Source organism: Scyliorhinus torazame, chromosome 3 (assembly GCF_047496885.1).
Source record: "Scyliorhinus torazame isolate Kashiwa2021f chromosome 3, sScyTor2.1, whole genome shotgun sequence".
Taxonomy (NCBI): domain Eukaryota; kingdom Metazoa; phylum Chordata; class Chondrichthyes; order Carcharhiniformes; family Scyliorhinidae; genus Scyliorhinus; species Scyliorhinus torazame.
In genome coordinates this window covers 289764372-289779898 of record NC_092709.1, presented here as the reverse complement: position 1 = coordinate 289779898, position 15527 = coordinate 289764372, and the positions used below count along the sequence as shown (strand labels likewise).

The 15527-nt window shown below is 46.7% G+C and overlaps 1 protein-coding gene across 23 annotated transcripts in view; it reads right to left on the bottom strand.

The window, feature by feature from the left end:
• Positions 1-15527, bottom strand: part of LOC140409166 (transcription factor 4-like) — an 818430-nt gene that overhangs the window by 349933 nt on the left and 452970 nt on the right. Inside the window, exon 1 of one of the 23 annotated variants that reach the window (XM_072497392.1) lies at positions 1389-1535. The exons of the other annotated variants lie outside the window; for them this stretch is intronic. The gene's annotated coding sequence lies outside the window, so the exon portion shown is untranslated. Of the gene's footprint in view, positions 1-1388; positions 1536-15527 lie in introns of those variants that run through there. 23 annotated transcript variants of the gene reach the window in all.

Below are 15527 nucleotides of genomic sequence, written 5' to 3'. Positions count from 1 at the left end.
AATTAGTTTTTAAGTGAAGGCTCGAAGGGTCGAATTGCCTCCTGCTAATCCGATTCCTTATTTTCCGATTTGCACACAGCAAGTTTCCTTAAACAGGAAATGAATGAGTTATTAAAACCCATCTGGTTGATCAACATTGAGTCACCCTTATTAATCCTTCCTTTGACTTAGTATCAATATATTCTTACATCTTTGTGAAGCTTGTTAGGATGCTTTACTATGTAAAAGATTAGGCCATAGTTTAACACTGAAAAACTGTACCTCTGGTAATACATGATTCTGCACAAGTCAGCTGTACTGGACTTTGAACTTTTAGTCAGAAACCAGGATGCTACCAAGCTCGAATTTAAGATTAACGTAACTTCACTGTTATTACAAAAGTAAAATGTTGCAGATGTTGGAATTCTGAAATAAAAGCAGAAAATGCTGGATAAAACTCAACAGGTCTGGCAGCACGTGTGGATGTTTCGAGTCCGTGTGCCTTCTTCAGAGCCAAAGAGACTCTTCTTCAGACTCTACTGTTCAAGGGTAATAGCAAGTTTTTCTTTTATCACTTGTTAAAAAATTAACAAAATAAATAACATGTCTTGTCCAATGATCCAGTACACACCTTCAAACCCTCAACATAACATCAGTAATAAATATCCATTGCATAACACTTGTTTCTTAATGCAAAGTCACCACCCCAAGTAACAGCATGACAACAGGAAAAAAGTTTGAAGCAAAAATTAGCTGCTTTATCAACAGTACTTTAGGATATAAAAAACAAACAAGTTTGAAAGTCACTCAAGGACTCCACCTTCTGTGGAGAAGACGTGGAAAACAAATGGTTGCTCAATCCCATTTTAGAAAGAGGGTTACAGCAAACGTCAGAGGCTGGTCACTATCTAAATAATATTTCTCTTTTAAAATGTATTTAACAAAATAAAATAACCGCAGCTTATTTAAGGAACCTATAGAACAGGGCATGTCGCTGTTCAACAAAGCAGTCTCAATTTTGTTTAATTACTAGTGGTCTGTCGCGCAAATGGCAGGGAATATCAGAGAATTCTCAACATTTTAATTGCTCTCTTCACGAATGAAAGAAAGTTACTGTTAAAGTGCAGAAGTTTTCCACAAAATGATTCTTTTTAAATCACTTTTAAATTGCCACTGATATTGATTGTAATAAATTACTTCTCAAAACAACTTGCCCCCAAAGCACACATAAAACTCATTCGCAACTTTTCAAATGTGTCAACTCCTTCAAGTAATCTCATCAACAATTAAAGCTTCTGATGACACACACTATAAGTTTCACAAAACAATCTTTTCAGATAGGGATCATTTTTATTTGTAATTTAATTTATTTTATATCACGAAATTAGTCACTGAGATTACACACTTACATAAAATGCACACGACTCCTTCGCAAACTTTCCCACAGCAGCATAGCTTCTCTGCTTTTAAGTTACCTCACTTGTAATGAGATAGCACTCAGATTTTTTTTCCCCCCTACACTGGTTAAGGTGTCACTACATCAACTTTCTGATTATTTAGATCAATATTAAATACCAAAATTATTACGTTATCATTACATGTAATCAACTTTCACCACACTGAGCCAATTACTGTACTTTCTGAGTAGTGAATGGGTTTCCTAATCTAAATTCTAATCACCCTGTCATTCACAACAGACTTAGTAATGCTTCACTAGCGCAGTATTCACATGCAAAACACTCTTAAATAGGCCAATTACAATCCATCTCCTGTTTTTCAGTTAACCCGCTGAGAACTGAAGAACTATTGCAGCAGCCAGACGCTAAATAATAATAAAAAAAAGGACCTCTTTTGTAAATTAGTGAACATGTCTATATGCCTGAATATCTTTCACAGAGCGCGACATAGCAACGCCTACTGTCTCAGTCGAAAGAGACGAAAGACACACCAAAAGGAGCATGGTAGACAACTCCTGCGAAGCGGAAAATAAATCAATTCACAAACATATTTTGTTGATAGCTCAACTTTTGATTGTTATGCAAAGGAATATTAGATTAGTTATGAAGCAGTCATTGTTGTTTATTGTTGCTTCATTTTGGAAGAAGAGTTTGAGATTTCAAGAGCAATGGAAAATGCACAATGTTAGTAACAATCAAGTTATTAGGCTCCAAAAGGAGCATAACTTTCTGAATTCTAACATCTCTGGCCGAAAATGGCAAATTCTACGATCTGAGTGAAAGTGAAGCTTACGATTCTGAACTTAAATGCAGCAAGTGTTTACTTAGCATTACTGGCATGTACAAATTTGTTCACAACCCATATTCATTTTACTTTGTGATGGTTACTACTCAGGTTGAAAAATGGTCAAACCTTTCTATCATTCCCTCTCAATTCAGTATTTTGAATTGCAGTATTGTAAATATACTATTTGATATCAGAATCAGGCTTCAGGATGACCTGAGCTTCATGGTTTTATATTACTGTCATGTCAGCCATTTAAACATTATCTGTTTTCATTTATGCATTATTACGGAGAACTCACCCTGTGCGCGTGTATTATTCACCTGTAAATGTTCCAGTTCCGATGAGCATGGAAACAGGAGTATGCCATTCATACTTTGCCCACCGTTCAATTAGATCCTGGCTGATTTGCAATTCAACTCCATTTACCCAGCTTTGTTCTATTTTATTTTCTGCCCGAAACCAATAAAAATCAATGGATCTCAGTTTTAAAAATTTCAATTACCCTACTGTCTGTAACTTTTTGAGTGAGACTTCCCAGTTTCCACTGCACTTTGTGTAAAAGGTGTTTCCTGGCTTCACTCCTAATGGTTCTCTTCACTAAGCTGCAAAGAGTTTCCAACATATTCCTTTTCTGCTGCTCTTATCATTTTACAAAGTGGGAAAAGCAGAATTGTGAGCATGTACAGTCCTCCATCACCGGTGAATTTTCTGATGATAATCAAGAGGCAACAGCTCACTGATTCTTATCTAACATGGAAAAAGTAAAACCAGCCCAGTGTTTTCTTTCAACTTTCAGTGTTCTCCCGTTATTTTTTAATTTTTGTTTTATTGTAAATTTAGAGTACCCAATTGTTTTTTTCCAATTAAGGGGCAATTTAGCGTGGCCAATTCACCTACCCTGTAAATCTTTTGGGTTGTGGGGCTGAGACCAACGCAGACACGGGAGAATGTGCAAACTCCACACGGACAGTGACCCGGGGCCAGGATCGAAGTCGGGTCCTTGGCGCCGTGACTAACCACTGCGCCACCTTGCTGTGGTTTCCCATTATGCAAGTGACTCGTTAACTCCCTCTCACAATGGGGGCAGAAAGCCCCAATTCTTTCCCCCCAAAAAAGCTGTTGAGAGTAGATCAATTGAAAATTTTAAAACTTAGTTTGATAGATTATTGTTAGGCAATGTTATTAAGGGTGATGGAGCTCAGGTTGGGTAAATGAAGTTTAAGGTAGAGATCGGCCATATCTAGTTGACTGGTAGGACAAGGCTTGAGGAGCTGACTGACCTACTGTTATAACCTGCCTACTCACGATTGGCTGGGGACTAATGACTATCCCACAATCCTATGGGAGTATGAACTTCCCCAATGAGGGGGGCGGAGAAACTCCTAGTATAAATAAGCTGGCCAGTTCAGAAACCAGCAGGAAGGAGAAGGTAGCAAGGGAAGTTACTGCTACTGTTATATATATATATATATATTTATATTTATATATTTATATATATATTGTTATAGTAAATAAACGTTATTATTTTGTATCCTTAAAACTCGTGCTGGATTCTTCGTGGCCCTTACAAAACTGGCGACGAAGGTAAAAGTGAATAGCTGTCTACACTGCTGAAGCCACCTCCCTGGACTTTTGTTGGATACAGGTTGGAAGTTGTTTTCTATTATACCATGCCTCTGTACGGACGTTTGGATGTTTTTGATGCTGCGCTGGAAAGCTGGAATCAGTACACACAACGGATGCGTTACTATTTCCAGGCAAATAATATCACTGAACACGAGCGCCAGGTGGTCATATTGCTCACCGCCTGCGGGCCGCGTACGTTTGGGGTGATTAGGAGCCTTACGTATCCAGCTGCGCCGGACACCAAAACGTTTGACGAACTTGTGAATATAGTGGGGCAACATTTTAACCCAACTCCGTCCACGATAGTCCAGTGTTACCGGTTTAATACCGCTGAGAGGACCCCTGGAGAATCCCTTGACGATTTTTTATCCAGGCTACGCAGGATTGCGGAGTACTGTGACTATGGTGAGACCTTGTCAGAAATGTTACGCGACCGTTTGGTTTGCGTTATTAACAATGCAGCAACCCAGAGAAAGTTGTTAGCGGAGTCAACATTGACTTTTCAACAGGCAATACAAATAGTCTTGTCCCGAGAGAGCGCAGAGCGAGGAGTACAGGAGCTACAGGGAATGGAAGTGCATGCCTTGGGGCGCAACCCTTTCCGCCCAAAAACGTCCCCCCGCACTCCTGCGGTACCTTGGGCGAGGCAACGACCGGACCGACGCCAGTGGCCATCGGACATTCCTCCCTGAAGGGAGCCTTCTCCAGAGCCAATGGATGAGGAGCCATGTCCGTGTCAGACTTGTAGGCGCCGACCCCGTCGCGGACGGCGGTCCTGGGGACGCCAGAGACGCCGTCGTTCCGACCGAAACTGGGACCAGCCCAGGGGCCGTAACTGGGACCAGCCCAGAGGCCGTACCTTCCATGTGGATGAACCTGCGGCGACCACTCCTGAGGACGTGGAGACGGAGGACGACTGCCTGCAGCTGCATTGTGTGGCAGCTCCCCGTGTGGCCCCCATTAAGGTGACAGTACGGGTCAATGGCCACCCGCTGGAGATGGAGTTGGATACTGGCGCAGCGGTCTCCGTGATCGCCCAGAGGACATTCGACCGCATCAAGCAGGGTATACAGACCCTTACATTAACTGACTCACAGGCCAGGTTGGCCACCTACACGGGGGAACCACTGGACATTGCAGGAACTACAATGACCCCTGTTGTCTATGGACGCCAGGAGGGGCGTTTCCCACTTATTGTAGTGCGTGGCCATGGGCCCAGCCTGTTGGGTCGGGACTGGTTGCGCCATTTGCGGTTGCAATGGCAGCACATCCTCCAAACAGTTTCTGGAGGGTTGACTGAGGTGCTAGGACGATACCCAGAGGTATTCCAGCCTGGTTTGGGGAAAATAAAAGGGGCCGTAGCCCATATCCAAGTTGAACCAGGAGCCACGCCGCGCTATTTCCGGGCGCGCCCAGTGCCTTACGCTTTGCTCGAGAAGGTAGAAGGGGAGCTCACTCGTTTGGAGAGTTTGGGTATTATCAGGCCCGTCCGTTTTACTGACTGGGCAGCACCAATTGTACCAGTAATGAAGCCAGATGCCACAGTTCCCTTGTGTGGCGACTATAAACTTACAGTGAATACAGTTTCCCGACTCGACCGATACCCAATGCCTCGCATAGAGGATCTCTACGCGAAACTTGCAGGCGGACTCTCATTCACAAAATTAGATATGAGTCACGCCTACCTGCAGTTGGAGCTGGACCCTGCCTCCCGACCATATGTAACAATTAACACACACCGGGGCCTGTATGAATATACACGGTTGCCCTTTGGAGTATCCTCTGCCTGCGCAATTTTTCAACGTGTTATGGAGGGCATTTTGAGAGGTTTACCATGTGTGGCTGTCTACCTAGATGACGTGTTAATTACAGGGACGTCGGAGCAAGAGCATTTGGAAAATCTGGAGGCTGTCCTTAGACGCCTTTCGGAGGCTGGAGTCCGCTTACGTCACACAAAGTGCGTATTTCAGGCAAAAGAAGTAGTCTACCTAGGTTATCGGGTGGACCACGAGGGTCTGCACCCCGTCGCAGAGAAGGTGCGTGCAATTCAACATGCCCCCACCCCGACTGACACTTCGCATCTTCGTTCTTTTCTCGGTCTCGTAAACTATTACGGGAAGTTCCTCCCCAATCTGGCAACTACGCTGGCCCCCTTGCACCTGCTGCTAAAGAAAAATCACACCTGGGTTTGGGGTCAGCCGCAAGAAACCGCTTTCCGGCGGGTAAAGCAACAATTGTCGTCGTCTGGGTTACTAACCCACTATGATCCGGGAAAGCCTTTGCTCGTCACATGTGATGCATCCCCGTATTGTATTGGGGCTGTCCTGTCCCACAAGATGGAGGACGGGGCCGAGCGACCGATAGCTTTCGCCTCCCGCACATTGACTGCAGCGGAGAAAAAGTACGCGCAGATCGAGAAGGAGGGCCTGGCAGTGGTTTTCGCGGTGAAACGCTTCCACCAGTATGTGTACGGCCGCCATTTCACTATCGTGACTGATCATAAGCCCCTGCTGGGACTCTTCAGAGAGGATAAGCCAATACCGCCCATTGCTTCTGCACGGATCCAGCGCTGGGCTTTGTTGCTTGCTGCATATGAGTATTCTCTGGAGCACAAACCAGGTACGCAGATAGCAAATGCCGACACACTGAGCCGATTGCCTTTATCGATCGGCCCCATGTCCACCCGCACGACCAGTGAGGTAGTTGCAACCCTAAATTTTATGGACACCTTGCCTGTCACGGCAACACAGATCCGTGAGTGGACCCAGACGGAGCCAGTCTTGTCAAAGGTTCGGCACATAGTCCTGTATGGTGGGCAGCATAGACAGCTCCCAGGTGAGTTGCGGGCATTTTCCTCCAAGCTGTCAGAGTTCAGCGTGGAAGACAGCATCCTCTTGTGGGGGACGCGTGTGATTGTCCCGGAAAAAGGCCAGGAGCTGATATTATCAGACTTGCACAATGGGCATCCGGGCGTGACCAAGATGAAAATGTTGGCCCGGAGTTATGTCTGGTGGCCAGGCCTCGACACCGACATTGAGAAGGTGGCCCAAAACTGCTCCATTTGCCAGGAGCATCAGAAGCTTCCGCCGGCCGCGCTCCTACATCACTGGGAATGGCCAGGGCGGCCTTGGGTACGCTTACATACAGATTTCGCAGGCCCTTTTCAGGGATCCATGTTCCTTCTACTAATTGACGCCCAGTCCAAATGGCTGGAGGTGCATAAGATGCAGGGGACAACGTCCTGCGCAACAATTGAAAAGATGCGTTTATCATTTAGTACGCATGGCCTCCCCGAGGTGCTGGTCACGGATAATGGCACTCCATTCACGAGTGAGGAGTTTGCTAGGTTTACAAAGATGAACGGCATCCGCCATATCCGCACTGCCTCTTACCACCCCGCTTCAAATGGGTTGGCAGAGCGTGCAGTGCAAACATTCAAAAGAGGCCTAAAGAAGCAGTCTTCCAGATCAATGGACACGAGACTGGCTCGCTTTTTGTTTACGTACAGGACCACCCCCCATGCAGTGACTGAGGTAGCTCCCGCAGAACCCCTAATGGGCCGGAGACTTCGCACCCGCCTTAGTATGGTTTTCCCGGACATTGGCGCAAAAGTACGCCGCACACAAGAACGGCAGGGACAGAGATTGTCTCGGCATCGTCCGATTCGGCAGTTTGCGCCCGGTGACCCAGTATTCATGCGGAATTTTGCTGGTGGTGCCCAATGGGTTCCTGGTGTAATCTTTCACCAAACGGGCCCTATATCTTACCAAGTGCAAGCCCAGGGTCGTCTCCAGCGAAAACATATAGACCACGTCCGGTCCAGAAGATCATCCCCTCAAAATATTCCCCGCCCCTGGAGCTCATTTCAACAGCCGCAAAGACCAGAGACAAGGGAAGGTAGTCCTCAAAATCAAAGTCCACTGGTGCCTCACTCGAAGCCTGCGCAGGTCGTTACGGGACCGAATGGAGATAGAGACGCTGACATGACGGAGGCAGCAGACTCTGACTCCGAGATGGAGACACAGGATGAATCAGAGGGGGAATGCTCGGGTCCACAGGCCGTGGATGTACAACCGCGCCGTTCATCACGGAAGCGCCGGTCTCCGTCTCGTTACACGCCGCCTGATCCAGCGCCGCGTGCAAATGGCGTCCGGCCTGCGGCCAAACGAGTTTGACGCCTTCCTTCGCCAGGGTCTTCGGTGGATTCCTTGGACTTTGGGGGGGAGGGATGTTATAACCTGCCTACTCGCGATTGGCTGGGGACTAATGACTATCCCACAATCCTATGGGAGTATGAACTTCCCCAATGAGGGGGGCGGAGAAACTCCTAGTATAAATAAGCTGGCCAGTTCAGGAACCAGCAGGAAGGAGAAGGTAGCAAGTGAAGTTACTGCTACTGTTATATATATATATATATATATTGTTATAGTAAATAAACGTTATTATTTTGTATCCTTAAAACTCGTGCTGGATTCTTCGTGGCCCTTACAATACCTAATTTCTTTTACCTGTGCTTCAATAAGAAGCTGAAGCAGGTGGCCTCTCACTCTCAAGATACTGAATTCATGCCAGTTCAGCTGCAGTTCATTTTGACATTAATGCAATAAGGGAACCATATTTTTGCAATGCAAATTATGAAGTCTAACTATACCCCCAGCTTTGACCAACTTCGTAAATGAAGTTAGAAAGAAGAAAATAGCTGCTTTCTTTCACCCTTTCCACCTCATAAGAAAGACAGGAAAATGCCCATATTTATATAATGACAGAACATAAAAAATTGTGAGTCACTGCTCAGGCCAATATATATGAACACTTAAGTGTTATTCCAAAATGTTATTGATCTAAATTAATTCACTTCTTTGCAACTTCAGTAGAATGACAAACAGTAGCTATTAATTTATAAATTATTACGAACAGTAACTACAACTATGCCAATTTCCCAACCTTTTAGTTTTGAAAATGATGAGAAAAGTACTCAACACTACTTTTTTTAAAAAGAGTTTGGAACAAAATACCGATCACTGATTATTATATTCATATTTTTGGAAACATTCCCTACTAATCATATAACTTTAGCAATCCTGCTTGTATCACCTACAGAACAATTTACCAAATCCATATTGGGATCTGTATTCCCATCACATAGCAGCTTATGTACCAGCATTAGTAGTACAAAGTTCATAGGGCCTCTACTTAATTCAGCCAATTATCCTCTTGGGAGAATTTTAACTCTTCATTGTAGCGAATGAATGTGTTTGCATGGTATGTCAATGAAATAAAACTGCAAAATCAATTTTAGAAAAAACTAATTTGTTCGACATGCAAGATCCGCTTAGATTAAAATCCTTTTCTGCAAAAAATCAGAAAAGGGAATGGGGGAGAGACGGTGGTGGGGGAAGCGTGAAAACAATAGATATGAACTCCCCTGGGAAAGACAGCATTGAAATAGAGAATAAGATGTATTTCTTTGAACCTGTGGTGCACTGCAACAGTTTTTCAGCGAGTAATGTGAGTAAAAGCAAGAAAACAGCTTTTCTGGGAGGGGAAGTAAGTTGTTTCTCAGTAGTGTACATTAGAAAGTTAAGAACTTGAGAACACAGTTACATATTTCACCAATTCAAACTTCTATAGGAAGAAACTCAATAATAATAATTTTAGTGTCACAAGGAGGCTTACATTAACAATGCAATGAAGTTACTGTGAAAAGCCCCTAGTCGCCACATTTCGGCGCCTGTTCGAGTACACTGAGGGAGAATTCAGAATGTCCAATTCACCTAACAGCATGTCTTTTGGGACTTGTGGGAGGAAACCGGAGCACCCGGAGGATACCCACTTACACATTACTAATATATTATAGCGCCATGTTCTGAAGAATGGCAAGCCAAAGGACAAATGTCACCAGTTCAACTCCATAAAATGCCTATAATTGAAACAGATCCTTGAGGACATCATTCCTCCCACACTCGAAGAAAGCAAACAATTTTTGAAATAAGTAGTAAGTTGACAAGGATAAGACGTACATATTAACACAATTTTGGTGAATGCAGGTACTATTCTTAGCTATAATTTATCCAATGTTTCTCCTCAATTTTTTTCCCAATGATATTCAGAAGCACGTCTGAATTCGGATCTACCCTGGCATGCAACGCAAAGTGAATTAGCTTCATCTTATTGAGGATTGGCAAATTTGGGCGGCACGGTAGTACAGCTCCAGGGTCCCAGGTTCGATTCCCCACTGGATCACTGACTATGCAGAGTCTGCACATTCTCCCAGTGTCTGCGTGGGTTTCCTCCGGGTGCTCCGGTTTCCTCCCACAGTCCAAAGATGTGCAGGTTATGTAGATTGGCCATGATAAATTGCCCTTAGTGTCCAGAAAGGTTAGGTGTGATTACTGGGTTACAGGGATAGGGTGGAGGTGTTGGCTTCAGCAGCGTGCTCTTTCCAAGAGCCGGTGCAGACTCGATGGACCAAATGGTCTCCTTCAGCACTGTAAATTCTATGATTGATCAAGGTGAAGGATACTATTACTGAGAAATAAAAAGAAAAAATATGTGTAACTATAACATCTCTCTTTATTGTCCCAAGAGTAAAATGTACAATGTATCACTTTAAAACGTTGCAACTGTTGCATCGCTGTGGCTGCCGAAGTACAAATGATAAGCTCTCATCACACCAACAAAATGACTGCTTTTAATACTGTTCAGTGAGGCAGAATTGTTTGGAAAGTTCCCTGCTCTGAAATAATGATATGGCATTTTCATCATCAGATAGGCTACACTGCAACAAGAAGTGGAACTGTGGATTTACCACAAAGATGGACCAGTAAGAAAGTGGACAAAGATGACAAAAGTGAAAAATTGTGTTATAGGCTTTTGCAAGTTTGAAGATTTCCAGGGGATGTTAACGCACCTTAGCTATAGTCACAACTTAGATACCAAAATTGTGTTACCTTGAGGAAGTGATAAGCAGTGTGGATATAAAAGGGAGCCCGTGGGCGGGATTCTCCGACCCCCCGCCGGGTCGGAGAATCCCCGGGGGGGCGGCGTGAATCCCGCCCCGCTGGCGTCGGTTTTTGGCGGTGGAGGGGATCACGCCGCGCCGGTCGGGGGCCGTTGACAGCGCCCCCTCGGCAATTCTCTGGGTCCCGATGGGCCGAGCGGCTGTTGGTTCCTGGCCAGTCCCGCCGGCATGAAATGGACATGGTCCATCACGGCGGGACCTGGCTTGTAGGCCGGCTACTGAAGTTCTTGGGGTGGCGTCAGGGGATCCGGCCCCGGGGGGGGGGGGGGGCCTACCGATCTGCGGGTGGGCCTGTACCATGGGGGAACTCCTTCCTTCGACACCGGCCTCTGTAGGGCTCTGCCAAGGCCGGCGTGGAGAAGAACACCCCTATGCATGCGCAGGAAACACGGCGGCCGGTCTGCGTATGATCGGAACCACACCGGCGGTTCTGCGCATGCGCCAATTTTCGTCGGCCCTTCGGTGCCGGTTGCGCGGCGCCAACCCCTCCACCGCTGGCCTAGCCCCTGGAAGTGTGGAGGATTCCGCAACTTCCGGCTGGCCCGACGCCGGAGTGGTTCACGCCGTTCTTGGCGTTGGTGTCGGGCCATCCCGCCAATTGCGGGCGAATCCCGCCCTCTGTATCTGGTGTACTTGGATTTTCAATAGGCATTCAACAAGGTGCCACTTCAAACATTACTTCACAAAGCAGGGAGGGGCACGGTAGCACAGTGGTTAGCACAGTTGCTTCACAGCTCCAGGCTCCCAGGTTCGATTTGCGTCTTGGGTCACTGTCTGTGTGGCGTTTGCACTTTCGCCCCGTGTCTGCGGATATTTCCTCTGGGTGCTCCGGTTTCATCCCACAGTCCAAAGATGTGCACGTTGGGTGGATTGGCCATGCTAAATTGCCCTTAGTGTCCAAAAAAACTTTAGGTGGGGTTACGGGGATCGTTTGGAGGTGTGGGCATAGTTAGGGTGCTCTTTCCAACGGCCGGTGCAGACTCGATGGGCCAAATGGCCTCCTTCTGCACTGTAAATTCTATGATCGATAAGTGGCATGGGGTTAACATATTCGCATGGACAGAGGATTGGTTAGCTCACAGGAAAGAGAGAGTCTGGATAAATGCTGTAGCTAGTAGAATGCCACAGGGATCAATGCTCGGGCCTTAACCATTTATAATGTATACCAATGATTGGGCTGAAGGAGCTGAAAATAAGAGAAGGAAGTTAGCTGATAACACAAGGATTGGTGGGAAAGTAAGTTGGAAAGAGGACAAGAGTTCCTCGGGGTAGTGTGCTAGGCCCAACCATCTTCAGCTGCTTCATCAATTACCTTCCTTCCATTATAAGGTAATTGATGGGGATGCTCGCAGATAACTGCACAATGTTCAGCACCATTCGCGCCTCCTCAGATACTGAAGCAGTTCATGCCCAAAGATAGTACGACCTGGACAATATCCAGGCTTGGGCTGACAAGTGGCAAGTAATACTCACGCCATACAAGTGCCAGGCAATGACCATCTTCAACAACAGAGGATCTAACCATCACTTGTGGACATTCAATTACATTACCATTGTTGAATCCCCCACTATCAACATCCTGAGGGATACCATTGGCCACAAACTGAACTGGATTAGCCATATAAATACTGTGGTTAATAGAGCAGGTCAAAGACAAGGAATCCTACAGCGAGTAATTCACCTCCTGATCCCCAAAACCTGTCCACCATCTATAAGTGAGGATTGTAATGGAATACTCTCCACTTGCCTGGATGAGTGCAGTTCCAACAACACTCAAGACGTTCAACACCATTCAGGAAAAAGCAGCCTGCTTGATGACTACCCCTTCCACAAACATTCAAACTCTCCACTTTAGTCGGGCAGTATGGTCGGCACGGGCTTGGAGGGCCGAAGGGCCTGTTCCTGTGCTGTACATTTCTTTGTTCTTCTTTGTTCTTTGTACTGACGAACAGTGGCAGCAGTGTGTACATTGTACAAGCCTACTTGTGAAGGAACTCACCAAAGTTCCTTCGGAAATAGCCTCCAAAACCACGCCCGTTACCATCTAGAAGGACAAGAGCAGCAGATACCTGGGAAGATCCCCATCTGGAGGCTCTCCTCCAAGTCACTCATCATTCTGACTGAGAAATATATCTCCAGTCCTTCACTGTCGCTGGGTGAAATCCTGGAATTCGCTCCCTAACAGCACTGTGGGTTTACCTACACCTCAAGGACTGTAGCGGTTCAAGGAGGCAGCTTGAATTAAAAAATATAACAAAGGGTGGGATTCTCAGTTCTGGAGAATAAGCGCTGCCGCCGGTGGAGAATTGTGGTAAATGCACAATGCCTCTCGGAGCGCTGGCGAAGGACGATTCATGTCATGCAAATGAACCAGCATGCAGCCCATGTGCAGCCTGCCTGAGTCCCGACCCTGCAGACGTCTGCTTCACTTGGCCAAGATTCACATTCAGAGACTGCCAAGCTGGGACAGCTTTTAAGTGCTCCACTCAGCGCAGGCGGTCATTCCAGCCAAGACAATGCTGGTAAAACGAGGCACCGTGGTTCCTGGATGCTGATGTTGAACGCATGATGGACGTTGTTGAGGAGAGATTGGACACCCTTTTCCCCAAGACTGGGTGAAAACTCAAGCCCACCATACTGAACGAGACCTGGGATGAGGTGGCAGAGGCTGTGAGTGCTGCCAGCCTCACTAAGAGGATCAGCATGCAATGCCTAAAAAGATGAACAACTTCCTTTGAGCAGCTCAGGTGAGTAGCCATCTATGTGCCCTGTGGTGTTGGGTGCTCTGAGGTACAGATGAACCAACACGGTTGCGATTGGTACAACGCAGTTTTATTCCAACTAGTTATTTACACATCTGACTTGGTACTCAGCACGTGGTGACTGTGTGAGTGTCTTGTTAATGAGGTCCTGGCCTTGTCCTGTCTCCAGATGGACTGGCCAGCAGGTGTCGTGTGTCTTGTCTTATACTGTGTCTGCTCTTGTCTGTGATTGGCTGTCGTGTTATGTGTGCTGATTGGTCTGTTGGTCTGTCTATCATGATGTGTGTGTTGTGATGTGTGTTTGAATATCATGACATGCCCCTGGTATTACTCCTGTCCCTCACTCCTCACATCAGCTCCCTTCACAGCTGCAGGGACCTCGATTCCCGGCTTGGGTCACGTCTGTGCGGAGTCTGCTCGTTTTCCCCGTGTCAAAGAACAAAGAACAAAGAAATGTACAGCACAGGAACAGGCCCTTCGGCCCTCCAAGCCCGCGCCGACCATACTGCCCGACTAAACTACAATCTTCTACACTTCCTGGGTCCGTATCCTTCTATTCCCATCCTATTCATATATTTGTCAAGATGCCCCTTAAATGTCCCTATCGTCCCTGCTTCCACTACCTCCTCCGGTAGCGAGTTCCAGGCACCCACTACCCTCTGCGTAAAAAAACTTGCCTCGTACATCTACTCTAAACCTTGCCCCTCTCACCTTAAACCTATGCCCCCTAGTAATTGACCCCTCTACCCTGGGGAAAAGCCTCTGACTATCCACTCTGTCTATGCCCCTCATAATTTTGTAGACCTCTATCAGGTCGCCCCTCAACCTCCTTCGTTCCAGAGAGAACAAACCGAGTTTATTCAATCGCTCCTCATAGCTTATGCCCTCCATACCAGGCAACATTCTGGTAAATCTCTTCTGCACCCTCTCTAAAGCCTCCACATCCTTCTGGTAGTGTGGCGACCAGAATTGAACACTATACTCCAAGTGTGGCCTAACTAAGGTTCTATACAGCTGCAACATGACCAACGTGTCTGCGTGGTTTTCCTCCGGGTGTTCTGGTTTCCTCCCACAAATCCCCCGAAAGACGCTGGCGACTAGGGAATTTTCACAGTACATCATTGCAGTGTTAATGTAAGCCTACTTGTGACACCAATGAAGATAATTATTTTATTATTATTAGAGGCCAGCAACACCGTACCTGCCTGAATCTCACTTGTAACCCACCCTCCATGAATGCCTTTTTGGCCAGGAGCTTTGCACACATATGCCACCAGCTGCAAACCACCCCCCCCCCACCCCCCATAAACCAAACGCCACACCATTTCATTATGTCCTTTCTGTGTCTCCAAGGATAAGTACTACCACTGGTGGAGAATCATGATAAATGCACGCTGCGCTAGGAGCGCCGGTAAGGAGCAATTCACGTCATGTAAATGGGCAGCATGCAACCCACGTGCAGCCCGCTTCCAGAGGTGTCTGATTCACTGGGGTCGGGACTTTCTGGCCATAATCGCCAGGAGCAGCAGAAGAAGGGAGGGGGCATCCCAAATATTTGGGTCCACTCCCCCTCTGAGGAAATAGCCCTGCAACTTACAGGAGAGGTCAAGAAGAGGGAAGTGGCTGCAATGGAGTTTGGCATGTGACAAACAAATGAGAGTCCAACACAATACAGATGTCCTGATAGCAAGTCGTCCCCCCCCCCCCCCCCCCCCCCCCAGTATTGCCTTGCAGAATCCCAATCAGACATCCATAGTTACTGCCCCCTACCTGGACCCTTAGAACTCCCTGAAGCATGGCTCCAGGGATGACACTGATGTCTCGCTGCTGCTTCACCTGCACCATCTACCATTGCAGTGTATCACCTCAGTGGGTAATGTAGTGATCAGGTTCCT